Below are 13733 nucleotides of genomic sequence, written 5' to 3'. Positions count from 1 at the left end.
CTGGTTTTAAACATTAAACTTTCAAATAGCACTTTGTTGACTGTTGCTGGGTGTTATCGTCCTCCATCAGCATCGGCCTGTACCCTACCTGCCCTAAGCTCTCTCCTGGCACCTTACACTAAATCTGAATATCTCCTAGGTGACCTAAACTGGGACATGCTCAAACCACCTGACCAAGTCCTAACGCAATGGTACTCCCTAAAACTTTCTCAGATTATCACCAATCCCACAAGGTATGACTCTAAACACATACTCTCCTCAATGTTATCCTCACAAATAATCCTTATAGGTATCAGTCTGGTGTTTTCAGTAATGACCTTAGTGATCACTGTTTTACAGTCTGTGTTCATAATGGCTGCTTTGTGAAACTGCTTTGTGAAACTAAAAAACTTTAATGAGCTTCCTTCATGAACTGACATCTGTATAGAACCAGCTTGATCCCCTCTGTCGAAGACACTTGGACCTTCTTTTTTATATATATATATATTTCAGTGGTATTGTTAACAAACACGCCCCATAAAGAAAATGAGAATTAAAAAGAGGTTCAGCCACTGGTTCGACCGTGATCTTGCAGAGTCACTCCACCTCAAGAATTGCATTTGGCGAAAGGCTCGGCACACACATACTCAGGCTGACTGGCTCTCATTCAGGCAAATGAGAAATACGTGCACTCAGGCTATCCAGAAGGCCAAAGTTAGTTACTTTAAGGAGCAATTCTCTCTCTGTGGGTCTAACCCCAAGAATGTCACGGATCCCTCCCGAACTTTCATCACGCACACCTGTCCCCTATTCCCACTGATTAGTATTCGTATAGATGTGCCCTTTGGTTTCCATGGTCTTGTCGATTATTGTTACAATGTCCGTTGGTTACCCCCGATGCTTCTCACTCTTTTACCCCTGTCCCGCTACAAAGTTTCTCCCTGTAGGCAATCACTGAGTCAGAGGTGCTAAAGGAGCTCCTTAAATGTGACCCCAAAAAACATCTGGGTCAGATGGTTTAGACCCTTTCTTCTTTAAGGTTGTTGCCCCTATCTTCGCCAAGCCTGTCTCTCCTTTCTGGGGAGGTTTCCATTGCTTGGAAGGCAGCCACAGTTCATCCTTTATTTAAAGGGGGAGATCAAACTGATCCTACAGTGCCTTGCGAAAGTATTCGGCCCCCTTGAACTTTGCGACCTTTTGCCACATTTCAGGCTTCAAACATAAAGATATAAAACTGTATTTTTTTGTGAAGAATCTACAATAAGTGGGACACAATCATGAAGTGGAACGACATTTATTGGATATTTCAAACTTTTTTAACAAATCAAAAACTGAAAAATTGGGCTTGCAAAATTATTCCGCCCCCTTAAGTTAATACTTTGTAGCGCCACCTTTTGCTGCGATTACAGCTGTAAGTCGCTTGGGGTATGTCTCTATCAGTTTTGCACATCGAGAGACTGACATTTTTTCCCATTCCTCCTTGCAAAACAGCTCGAGCTCAGTGAGGTTGGATGGAGAGCATTTGTGAACAGCAGTTTTCAGTTCTTTCCACAGATTCTCGATTGGATTCAGGTCTGGACTTTGACTTGGCCATTCTAACACCTGGATATGTTTATTTTTGAACCATTCCATTGTAGATTTTGCTTTATGTTTTGGATCATTGTCTTGTTGGAAGACAAATCTCCGTCCCAGTCTCAGGTCTTTTGCAGACTCCATCAGGTTTTCTTCCAGAATGGTCCTGTATTTGGCTCCATCCATCTTCCCATCAATTTTAACCATCTTCCCTGTCCCTGCTGAAGAAAAGCAGGCCCAAACCATGATGCTGCCACCACCATGTTTGACAGTGGGGATGGTGTGTTCAGGGTGATGAGCTGTGTTGCTTTTACGCCAAACATAAATTCACATAAACATCCATTTTGGTTTCATCTGACCAGAGCACCTTCTTCCACATGTTTGGTGTGTCTCCCAGGTGGCTTGTGGCAAACTTTAAACAACACTTTTTATGGATATCTTTAAGAAATGGCTTTCTTCTTGCCACTCTTCCATAAAGGCCACATTTGTGCAATATACGACTGATTGTTGTCCTATGGACAGAGTCTCCCACCTCAGCTGTAGATCTCTGCAGTTCATCCAGAGTGATCATGGGCCTCTTGGCTGCATCTCTGATCAGTCTTCTCCTTGTATGAGCTGAAAGTTTAGAGGGACGGCCAGGTCTTGGTAGATTTGCAGTGGTCTGATACTCCTTCCATTTCAATATTATCGCTTGCACAGTGCTCCTTGGGATGTTTAAAGCTTGGGAAATCTTTTTGTATCCAAATCCGGCTTTAAACTTCTTCACAACAGTATCTCGGACCTGCCTGGTGTATTCCTTGTTCTTCATGATGCTCTCTGCGCTTTTAACGGACCTCTGAGACTATCACAGTGCAGGTGCATTTATACGGAGACTTGATTACACACAGGTGGATTGTATTTATCATCATTAGTCATTTAGGTCAACATTGGATCATTCAGAGATCCTCACTGAATTTCTGGAGAGAGTTTGCTGCACTGAAAGTAAATGGGCTGAATTTTTCAGTTTTTCAGTTTTTGTTTTGTTAAAAAAGTTTGAAATATCCAATAAATGTCGTTCCACTTCATGATTGTGTCCCACTTGTTGTTGATTCTTCACGAAAAATACAGTTTTATATCTTTATGTTTGAAGCCTGAAATGTGGCAAAAGGTTGCAAAGTTCAAGGGGGCCGAATACTTTCGCAAGGCACCGACAGAGATGGCCGCCTCGCTTCGCGTTCCTAGGAAACTATGCAGTTTTTTGTTTTTTTACGTGTTATTTCTTACATTAGTACCCCAGGTCATCTTAGGTTTCATTACATACAGTCGAGAAGAACTACTGAATATAAGATCAGCGTCAACTCACCATCAGTACGACCAAGAATATGTTTTTCGCGACGCGGATCCTGTGTTCTGCCTTACAAACAGTACAACGGAGCGGATCCTATGCAGCGACCCAAAAAAACGACTCCGAAAGAGAGGGAAACGAGGCGGTCTTCTGGTCAGACTCCGGAGACGGGCACACCGTGCATCCCTCCCTAGCATTCTTCTTGCCAATGTCCAGTCTCTTGACAACAAGGTTGATGAAATCCGAGCAAGGGTAGCATTCCAGAGGGACATCAGAGACTGTAATGTTCTTTGCTTCACGGAAACGTGGCTCACCGGAGAGACGCTATCCGAAGTGGTGCAGCCAACGGGTTTCTCCACGCATCGCGCCGACAGAAACAAACATCTTTCTGGTAAGAAGAGCGGTGGGGGCGTATGCCTTATGGCCAACGTGACATGGTGTGATGAAAGAAACATACAGGAACTCAAATCCTTCTGTTCACCTGATTTAGAATTCCTCACAATCAAATGTAGACCGCATTATCTGCCAAGAGAATTCTCTTCGATTATAATCACAGCCGTATATATCCCCCCCCAAGCAGACACATCGATGGCTCTGAACGAACTTTATTTAACTCTCTGCAAACTGGAAACAATTTATCCGGAGGCTGCATTCATTGTAGCTGGGGATTTTAACAAGGCTAATCTGAAAACAAGACTCCCTAAATTTTATCAGCATATCGATTGCACAACCAGGGGTGGAAAGACCTTGGATCATTGTTACTCTAACTTCCGCGACGCATATAAGGCCCTGCCCCGCCCCCCTTTCGGAAAAGCTGACCACGACTCCATTTTGTTGATCCCTGCCTACAGACAGAAACTAAAACAAGAGGCTCCCACGCTGAGGTCTGTCCAACGCTGGTCTGACCAAGCTGACTCCACACTCCAAGACTGCTTCCATCACGTGGACTGAGAGATGTTTCGTATTGCGTCAGATAACAACATTGACGAATACGCTGATTCGGTGTGCGAGTTCATTAGAACGTGCGTTGAAGATGTCGTTCCCATAGCAACGATTAAAACATTCCCTAACCAGAAACCGTGGATTGATGGCAGCATTCGTGTGAAACTGAAAGCGCGAACCACTGCTTTTAATCAGGGCAAGGTGTCTGGTAACATGACCGAATACAAACAGTGCAGCTATTCCCTCCGCAAGGCTATCAAACAAGCTAAGCGCCAGTACAGAGACAAAGTAGAATCTCAATTCAACGGCTCAGACACAAGAGGCATGTGGCAGGGTCTACAGTCAATCACGGACTACAGGAAGAAATCCAGCCCAGTCACGGACCAGGATGTCTTGCTCCCAGGCAGACTAAATAACTTTTTTGCCCGCTTTGAGGACAATACTGTGCCACTGACACGGCCTGCAACGAAAACATGCGGTCTCTCCTTCACTGCAGCCGAGGTGAGTAAGACATTTAAACGTGTTAACCCTCGCAAGGCTGCAGGCCCAGACGGCATCCCCAGCCGCGCCCTCAGAGCATGCGCAGACCAGCTGGCCGGTGTGTTTACGGACATATTCAATCAATCCTTATACCAGTCTGCTGTTCCCACATGCTTCAAGAGGGCCACCATTGTTCCTGTTCCCAAGAAAGCTAAGGTAACTGAGCTAAACGACTACCGCCCCGTAGCACTCACATCCGTCATCATGAAGTGCTTTGAGAGACTAGTCAAGGACCATATCACCTCCACCCTACCTGACACCCTAGACCCACTCCAATTTGCTTACCGCCCAAATAGGTCCACAGACGATGCAATCTCAACCACACTGCACACTGCCCTAACCCATCTGGACAAGAGGAATACCTATGTGAGAATGCTGTTCATCGACTACAGCTCGGCATTCAACACCATAGTACCCTCCAAGCTCGTCATCAAGCTCGAGACCCTGGGTCTCGACCCCGCCCTGTGCAACTGGGTACTGGACTTCCTGACGGGCCGCCCCCAGGTGGTGAGGGTAGGCAACAACATCTCCACCCCTCTGATCCTCAACACTGGGGCCCCACAAGGGTGCGTTCTGAGCCCTCTCCTGTACTCCCTGTTTACCCACGACTGTGTGGCCACGCACGCCTCCAACTCAATCATCAAGTTTGCGGACGACACAACAGTGGTAGGCTTGATTACCAACAACGACGAGACGGCCTACAGGGAGGAGGTGAGGGCCCTCGGAGTGTGGTGTCAGGAAAATAACCTCACACTCAACGTCAACAAAACTAAGGAGATGATTGTGGACTTCAGGAAACAGCAGAGGGAACACCCCCCTATCCACATCGATGGAACAGTTGTGGAGAGGGTAGCAAGTTTTAAGTTCCTTGGCATACACATCACAGACAAACTGAATTGGTCCACTCACACAGACAGCATCGTGAAGAAGGCGCAGCAGCGCCTCTTCAACCTCAGGAGGCTGAAGAAATTCGGCTTGTCACCAAAAGCACTCACAAACTTCTACAGATGCACAATCGAGAGCATCCTGGCGGGGTGTATCACCGCCTGGTATGGCAACTGCACCGCCCTCAACCGTAAGGCTATCCAGAGGGTAGTGAGGTCTGCACAACGCATCACCGGGGGCAAACTACCTGCCCTCCAGGACACCTACACCACCCGATGCTACAGGAAGGCCATAAAGATCATCAAGGACATCAACCACCCGAGCCACTGCCTGTTCACCCCGCTGTCATCCAGAAGGCGAGGTCAGTACAGGTGCATCAAAGCTGGGACCGAGAGACTGAAAAACAGCTTCTATCTCAAGGCCATCAGACTGTTAAACAGCCACCACTAACATTGAGTGGCTGCTGCCAACACAGTGTCAATGACACTGACTCAACTCCAGCCACTTTAATAATGGGAATTGATGGGAAATTATGTAAATATATCATTAGCCACTTTAAACAATGCTACCTTATATAATGTTACTTACCCTACATTATTCATCTCATATGCATATGTATATACTGTACTCTATATCATCGACTGCATCCTTATGTAATACATGTATCACTAGCCACTTTAACTATGCCACTTTGTTTACATACTCATCTCATATGTTATACTGTACTCGATATCATCTACTGTATCTTGCCTATGCTGCTTTGTACCATCACTCATTCATATATCCTTATGTACATATTCCTTATCCCCTTACACTGTGTATGAGACAGTAGTTTTTTTGGAATTGTTAGTTAGATTACTTGTTCGTTATTACTGCATTGTCGGAACTAGAAGCAGAAGCATTTCGCTACATTCGCATTAACATCTGCTAACCATGTGTATGTGACAAATAAAATTTGATTTGATTTGATTTCTATTTTGCCCTGTTTATCAAAAGTGTTGGAAAAACTTGTCAACAATCCCCTGACTGACTTTCTTGATGTTTATAGTATTCTCTCTGGTATACAATCTGGTTTCTGCTCAGGTTATGGATGTGTCACTGCAACCTTAAAGGTCCCCAATGATGTCACCATTGCCCTTGAGTCTAAGCAATATTGTGCTGCTATTTTTATTGACTTGGCCAAAGCTTTTGCTATGGTAGACCATTCCATTCCTGGGCTGGTTAAGAAGTATTGGTGTCTGTGAGGGGTCCTTGGCCTGGTTTGCTAACTACCTCTCTTTTAAAGAGTGCAGTGTATAAAGTCAGAAAATCTGCTGTCTCAGCCATTGCCTGTCACCAAGGGAGTAACCCAAGGCTCGATCCTAGGCCCCACGCTCTTCTCAATTTACATCATCAACATAGCTCAGGCAGTAGGAAGCTGTCTCATCCATTTATATGCAGATGATACAGTCTTATACTCAGCTGGCCCTTCCCCGGATATTGTGTTAATCTTAGAGATAGGGGGCAGCATTTCCACTTTTTGATAAATAGCGTGCACAATTTCAACTTCCTGCTACTCATGCCAGGAATATATTATATGCATATGATTAGTAGGTGTGGATAGAAAACACTCTGAAGTTTCTAAAACTGGTTCAATCATGTCTGTGACTATAACATAACTTATGTAGCAGGCAAAACCCCAAGGAAAAACTGTTCACAATATATATATTTTTTTTCCTCTGACAGTTCCCTCAGTTGTCTTTGCCAAGGGAAATTAGATAGTGCCAATTTTACAGTTCCTACGACTTCCACAGGATGTCACCAGTCTTTGGAATTGGGTTGAAGTTAATCATTGGTGAAACGAAGAAGAGGCACATCCTGGAACAACGTTACACTTTTGATAGTTACGCAAGAGGGAAAAAGGAGCATGTTTTGTTTACTTTCTCTATCGAATACAGTTTGCCCCGTCTACAATTTGATCGATTATTAACATTTAAAAATACCTAAAGTTGTATTACAAAAGTAGTTTGAAATATTTTGGCGAAGTTTATAGGCAACTTTTTAAATGTTTTGTAGTGACGTTGTGTTTTGGAAAGCTGTTTTTTCCGGATCAAACCTGCTTTATAAATGGACATTTTGGGTATACATGGATGGAATTAATCGAAAAAAAGGAGAAATTGTGATGTTTATGGGACATATTGGAGTGCCAACAAAGAAGATCGTCAAAGGTAATGCATGTTTTATATTTTATTTCAGCATTTTGTATAGCGCCGGCTACGCTAATTCTTTTGTTTACAACTCGTTCAGGTGGTTCAGGGGGGGTGCATGCTATCAGATAATAGCTTCTCATACTTTCGCCGAAAAGCATTTTTTAAATCTGACATGTTGGCTGGATTCACAACGAGTGTAGCTTTAATTGAGTACCCTGCATGTGTGATTTAATGAAAGTTTGAGTTTTATCGCGTTTTATTTGAATTTGGCGCTATGCATTTCCCGAGGCTATTGGCCACTTGAGACGCTAGCGTCTCACTATCCCTAAGAGGTTATTAAATGCTCTACAACAAAGATTTCTTAGTGTCCAACAAGCTTTCTCTACCCTTAACCTTGTTCTGAACACCTCCGAAAACAAAGGTAATGTGATTTGGTAAGAAGAATGCTCCTCTCACCACAGGTTTGATTACTACCTCTGAGGGTTTAGAGCTTGAGGTAGTTACCTCATACAAGTATTTGGGAGTATGGCCAGACGGTACACTGTCCTTCTCTCAGCACATATCAAAGCTGCAGGCTAAAGTTACATCTAGACTTGGTTTCCTCTATTGTAATCGTTCCTTTTTCACCCCAGCTGGCAAACTAACCCTGATTCAGATGACCATCCTACCCATGCTAGATAATGAGTAGGATGGTCATTTATAGATCGGCAAGTAAGCGTGCTCTCGAGCGGCTAGATGTTCTTTACCATTCGGCCATCAGATTTGCCACCAATGCTCCTTATAGGACACAGCACTGCACTCTATACTCCTCTCTAAACTGGTCATCTCTGTATACCCATCGCAAGACCCACTAGTTGATGCTTATTTATAAAACCCTCTTAGGCCTCACTCTCCCTTATCTGAGATATCTACTGCAGCCCTCATCCTCCACATATAATACCCATTCTGCCATTCACATTCTGTTAAAGGTCCCCAAAGCACACACATCCCTGGGTCGCTCCTCTTTTCAGTTCGCTGCAGCTAGCGACTGGAATGAGCTGCAACAAACACTCAAACTGTACAGTTTTATCTGAATCTCTTCATTCAATGACTCAATCATGGACACTCTTACTGACAGTTGTGGCTGCTTTGTGTGATGTATTGTTGTCTCTACCTTCTTGCCCTTTGTGCTGTTGTCTGTGCCCAATAATGTTTGTACCATGTTTTGTGCTGCTACCATGTTGTGTTTCTACCATGTTGTTATGTTGTGTTGCTACCATGCTGTGTTGTCATGTGTTGCTGCCTTGCTATGTTGTTGTCTTAGGTATCTCTTTATGTAGTGTTGTCTCTCTTGTTGTGATGTTTGTTTTGTCCTATATTTATATTGTATTTTTTATTATTTTTTATCCCAAGCCCCCGTCCCCGCAAGAGGCCTTTTGCCTTTTGGGAGACCGTCATTGTAAATAAGAATTTGTCCTTAATTAACTGACTTGCCTAGTTAAATAAAGGTTAAATAAAATAAACTAATAAAAAATACCCCATCTATCTAATCTATACCCCATACCTATCGAATCTATACCCCATGTATTGAATCTATATCCCATCTATCTAACCTATATCCTATCTAATCTGTATCCCATCAATCTAATCTATACCCCATCTATCTAACCTATATCCCATCTATGTAATCTATACCGCATATATCTAATCTATACCCCATCTATCTAATCTATACCCCATCTATCTAATCTGTACCCCATCTATCTAATCTATAACCCATCTATGTAATCTATATCCCATCTATGTAATCTATATCCCATCTATGTAATCTATACCCCATCTATCTAATCTATACCCCATCTCTATCCAATCTATATTCCATCTGTCTAATATTTACCCCATATATTTCATCTATACCCCATCTATCTAATCTATATCCCACTATGTAGTCTATACTCCATATATTGAATCAATACCCCATCTATCTAATCTATACCCCATCTTTCTAATCTATACCCCATCTATCTAATCTATACCCCATATATGTAATCTATACCCCGTTATCTAATCTATATCCCACTATGTCGTCTATACTCCATATATCTAATCAATACCCCATCTATCTAATCTATAACCCATCTCTATCAAATCTATATTCCATCTATCTAATCTATACCCCATCTATCTAATATATAGCCCATCTATCTAATCTGTACCCCATCTTTCTAATCTATACCCCATCTTTCTAATCTGTACCCCAACTTTCTAATCTATACCCCATCTTTCTAATCTATAGCCCATCTATCTAATCTGTACCCCATCTTTCTAATCTATAGCCCATCTATCTAATCTGTACCCCATCTTTCTAATCTATACCCCATCTTTCTAATCTGTACCCCATCTTTATAATCTATACCCCATCTTTATAATCTATACCCCATCTCTTTAGATCAGAGCAGATGAAAGGAAAGACATAAGGCCTCTTAATGCTAAATGGAAATGCACTTCTTTATGTTGTCAGACCAGAACATTGTAGCTCCCCATGAGTATGCCCGTGACCTCTGCCCTGGAAGTGGTTCACCACAACACTGATGAGTCCATCATAGAAAGACAAGCTAGATTTCATCTCTCAACCAGCCTCCTGTGGTAATAAACTTGCATCTTATTTTATTTACTCACTGACTGACTGATTCTCTGCCCTGACACAAGTCGGCACAATTCACTGAAATGTCATTTCCCTCGTTACTCTCTTTTCTTTTTTTTGCCCTGTTTCTCTTTAAAGAAAAACATATATACAGCTCAGTTAAAGACCTAGGATTTAAACATCCATTGCATGCCTTCGAATGCATTGACATGCCCTTGGAAAAACATTTTACTCTGAGCTACTCTTGACATTTCTACTCTCTCCTTGAGAAATGCAGTCCTGGGTTGAGAGCCGCAGACATAAAGGGAGAGGAAATTTTAAACTGCTTGTGAAAGGACTGACTTGACAAGAGGAAAACAGATAGCCCAGACACAGATGGAGAGAGAGATATGGAAGAGGAGAGTCGAAGACCGAGGGAAGGGGACAAGGGGACATTTTCAGACAGACGTAAAGCAGTAGCCCAGTGTGCTGTCCCACTGAGGAAGAGGTGTCTCTTGCTGAACTATAGAGACTCTAGACAGAGGAGAGTGAGGAGGGCTAGAAAGAGACATAGAAAGAGATCTAGACCAGTGTGTGTCATAGAAGTGAAGAAGAGGTGTCTCTTCCTCTTCTCTAGACAAGGGTTGAGCAGCCTCAGTAGCTGTAGGACCCTCTCCTCCCTGCGGAAATCAGTCAGTATAGATTTTCCAGTTGAGACTTCTGATGTAGAGATGCAGTGTTGCTGAGTTGTCTTTCTGGACAATCTCCACTCTGGGCATGAACCTAGAGGAAACACTCATACACTGTTACTACCTGGGAGGTAATGGGTGCATAACAAGACTTGTTGTGTGTTTGTTTGTGTGTCTATACTGTATCAGTGTGCTGTACAGTACTGGGCGATCTTGATGTAGTAGTGTGTGGGCTTGGGCATGAGGAATTCCCCAGGGATCTCCACCTTAGCGGTCTGGGCGGAGAAGTTGCTGAGGAAGCGACACTTCTCCTCGATCAGGAAGAACTTGGGCAGCTGCTTGGTCTTGGCCTCCAGGATCTTGATCGACTTCTTCAGCTAGGAGATGAGGTTGTGGAGCTTCATGGAGCCAGGCACGCTGAAGTCAAAGTCTGCATGGGGACAGAGACACAGAGAAAGGGGTTGATAACCTACATGAGGCTAGAGGTAGTGGAGGCAGACAACATGTTAGAAGGATGAGGCTGGAGGTGGTGTAAGTAGTGGAGGTAGACAACATGTTAGAAGGATGAGGCTGGAGGTAGTGGAGGTAGACAACATGTTAGAAGGATGAGGCTGGAGGTAGTGGAGGTTGACAACATGTTAGAAGGATGAGGCTGGAGGTAGTGGAGTTAGACAACATGTTAGAAGGATGAGGCTGAAGGTAGTGGACAGAGTGGAGGTAGACAACATGTTAGAAGGATGAGGCTGAAGGTAGTGGACGTAGTGGAGGTAGACAACATGTTAGAAGGATGAGTCTGGAGGTAGTGGAGGTTGACAACATGTTAGAAGGATGAGGCTGGAGGTAGTGGAGGTTGACAACATGTTAGAAGGATGAGACTGGAGGTAGTGGACTTAGTGGAGGTAGACAACATGTTAGAAGGATGAGGCTGGAGGCAGTGGAGGTTGACAACATGTTAGAAGGATGAGGCTGGAATTAGTGGAGGTAGAAAGAAGCCAACATCAAAGCCTACACTGACAAACATAAAATTCAAAGTTTGGGTGGTTTAGTCTATTATGGTTCATAGAGAACTAAATTATTTAGTCTTTTAAAGTTCATACAGAAAACTAAATGGTAGTGCAGTGGTTCCCAAATGTTTTATATTCCTGTAACCCTTCAAACATTCAACCTTCAGCTGCGTACCCCCTCTAGCACCAGGGTCAGCGCACTCTCAAATGTTGTTTTTTTACCATCATTGTAAACCTGCCACACACGCACTATACAATACATTTATTTAACATAAGAATGAGTATGAGTTTTATGTCACACCTGGCTCGTGGGAAATGACAAAGAGCTCTTATAGGACCAGGGCACAAATAATAACATAATAAATAATAATGAATAATTGTGCTCGTATTTAACCATCTTACATATAAAACCTTATTTGTTCATCGAAAATTGTGAATAACTCACCACAGGTTAATGAGAAGGATGTGCTTGCAAGGATGCACATAACGCTACAATGTTGGGTTGTATTGGAGAGTCTCATTCTTAAATCATTTTCCATACACAGTCTGTGCCTGTATTTAGTTTTCATGCTAGTGAGGGCCGAGAATCCACTCTCACATAGGTACATGGTTGCAAAGGACATCGGTGTCTTAACAGCACAATTTGCCAAGGCAGAATACTCTGTTCAGAAATCTGTAAGTGGCTTCTGATTAAATTCAAATTTCACAGAACCGGTGTTGCAATTTCGATGAGGCTCTTTTGTTCAGATATCGGTAAGTGGACTGGAGGCAGGGCATGAAAGGGATAACGAATCCAGTTGTTTGTGTCATCCATTCTGGGAAAGTACCTGCGTAATTGCGCACCCAACTCACTCAAGTGCTTCGCTATATCACATTTGACATTCTCCGTAAAGCTTGAGTTTGCACACAAAAAATCATACAATGATGGAAAGACCTAAGTGTTGTCCTTGTTAATGCAGACAGACAAGAGCTCCAACTTCTTAATCATACTCCCTGTAATCCTAGATTCAGATCATTCAGGAGAGAAAAAGCATCACCCAGGTAGGCCAGTCGTGTGAGAAACTCCTCATCAAGCAAGCGGTCAGAGAAGTGAAAATTATGGTCAGTACAGAAACCTTTTTAAAAAACGTGTCAATACCTTGCCCCTTGATAACCAGCGCACTTCTGTATGTTGTAAAAGCGTTACATGGTCGCTGCACATATCATTGCATAATGCAGAAAATACACGAGAGTTCAGGGGCCTTGCTTTAACAAAGTTAACCATTTTCACTGTAATGTCCAAAACGTCTTTCAGGTCAGTGGATGCTGCAGTGTACCCAAGTGGCGACGGGAGCAACTGCTTGCACAAGCGTTACCAGTCCACTATGTCTCCTGTCATGGATTCTGTGCCATCAGTACAGATACCAACATGAGCAGTAGCTATGTTTAGTTGCATACGGACCGTTAGTGGAATTCCCAAGAGAGAGTAACGGGTAATGTGATTGGATGTGAATGATTTGACTAGGCTACCTGTATTTGACATTGTGTTGTTATTTCGCTGAACACTAAATGGTTTAATTTTATTTTTGGCAGTGAAACGAGGCTACTCAGGCGAGAAAAAAACCTCACCCAAATGTATAGCCCCGTTGGAAAATATAAATGGCCTGTTCGAAAAAACTGGTGGTGCGTGTACCCCAGTTTGGGAATACCTGGTTTAGTCTATTAAGGTTCATAAAGAAAACTAAATGGTTTTATCTATTAAGGTTCATAGAGAAAACGAAATGGTTTTGGTTTCCATGAACGTGAGAAATAACCAAAGAGAACAAAGCTGAAACTGAAAAGACCCAATGAGTAAGAGGTAGAAATAAGCTCTTCGTCATCATATCAACCAAAGTGCTGTACGTTTTCCACCCAATCCCCCATGGAGCTAGTCTACTGATACAATCACAAGTCCCTCTCACAAGAAAAGGGATTCAACTCTATATTCAAGTCACAACTGACATTGTGCATATTCTTGGGAGGGAATGG

The sequence above is a fragment of the Oncorhynchus kisutch genome, linkage group LG11 (assembly GCF_002021735.2).
Source record: "Oncorhynchus kisutch isolate 150728-3 linkage group LG11, Okis_V2, whole genome shotgun sequence".
In the NCBI taxonomy this organism is placed as follows: Eukaryota; Metazoa; Chordata; class Actinopteri; order Salmoniformes; family Salmonidae; genus Oncorhynchus; species Oncorhynchus kisutch.
The sequence above is the reverse complement of the archived record's forward strand: the minus strand, read 5'-3'. Positions refer to the sequence as shown.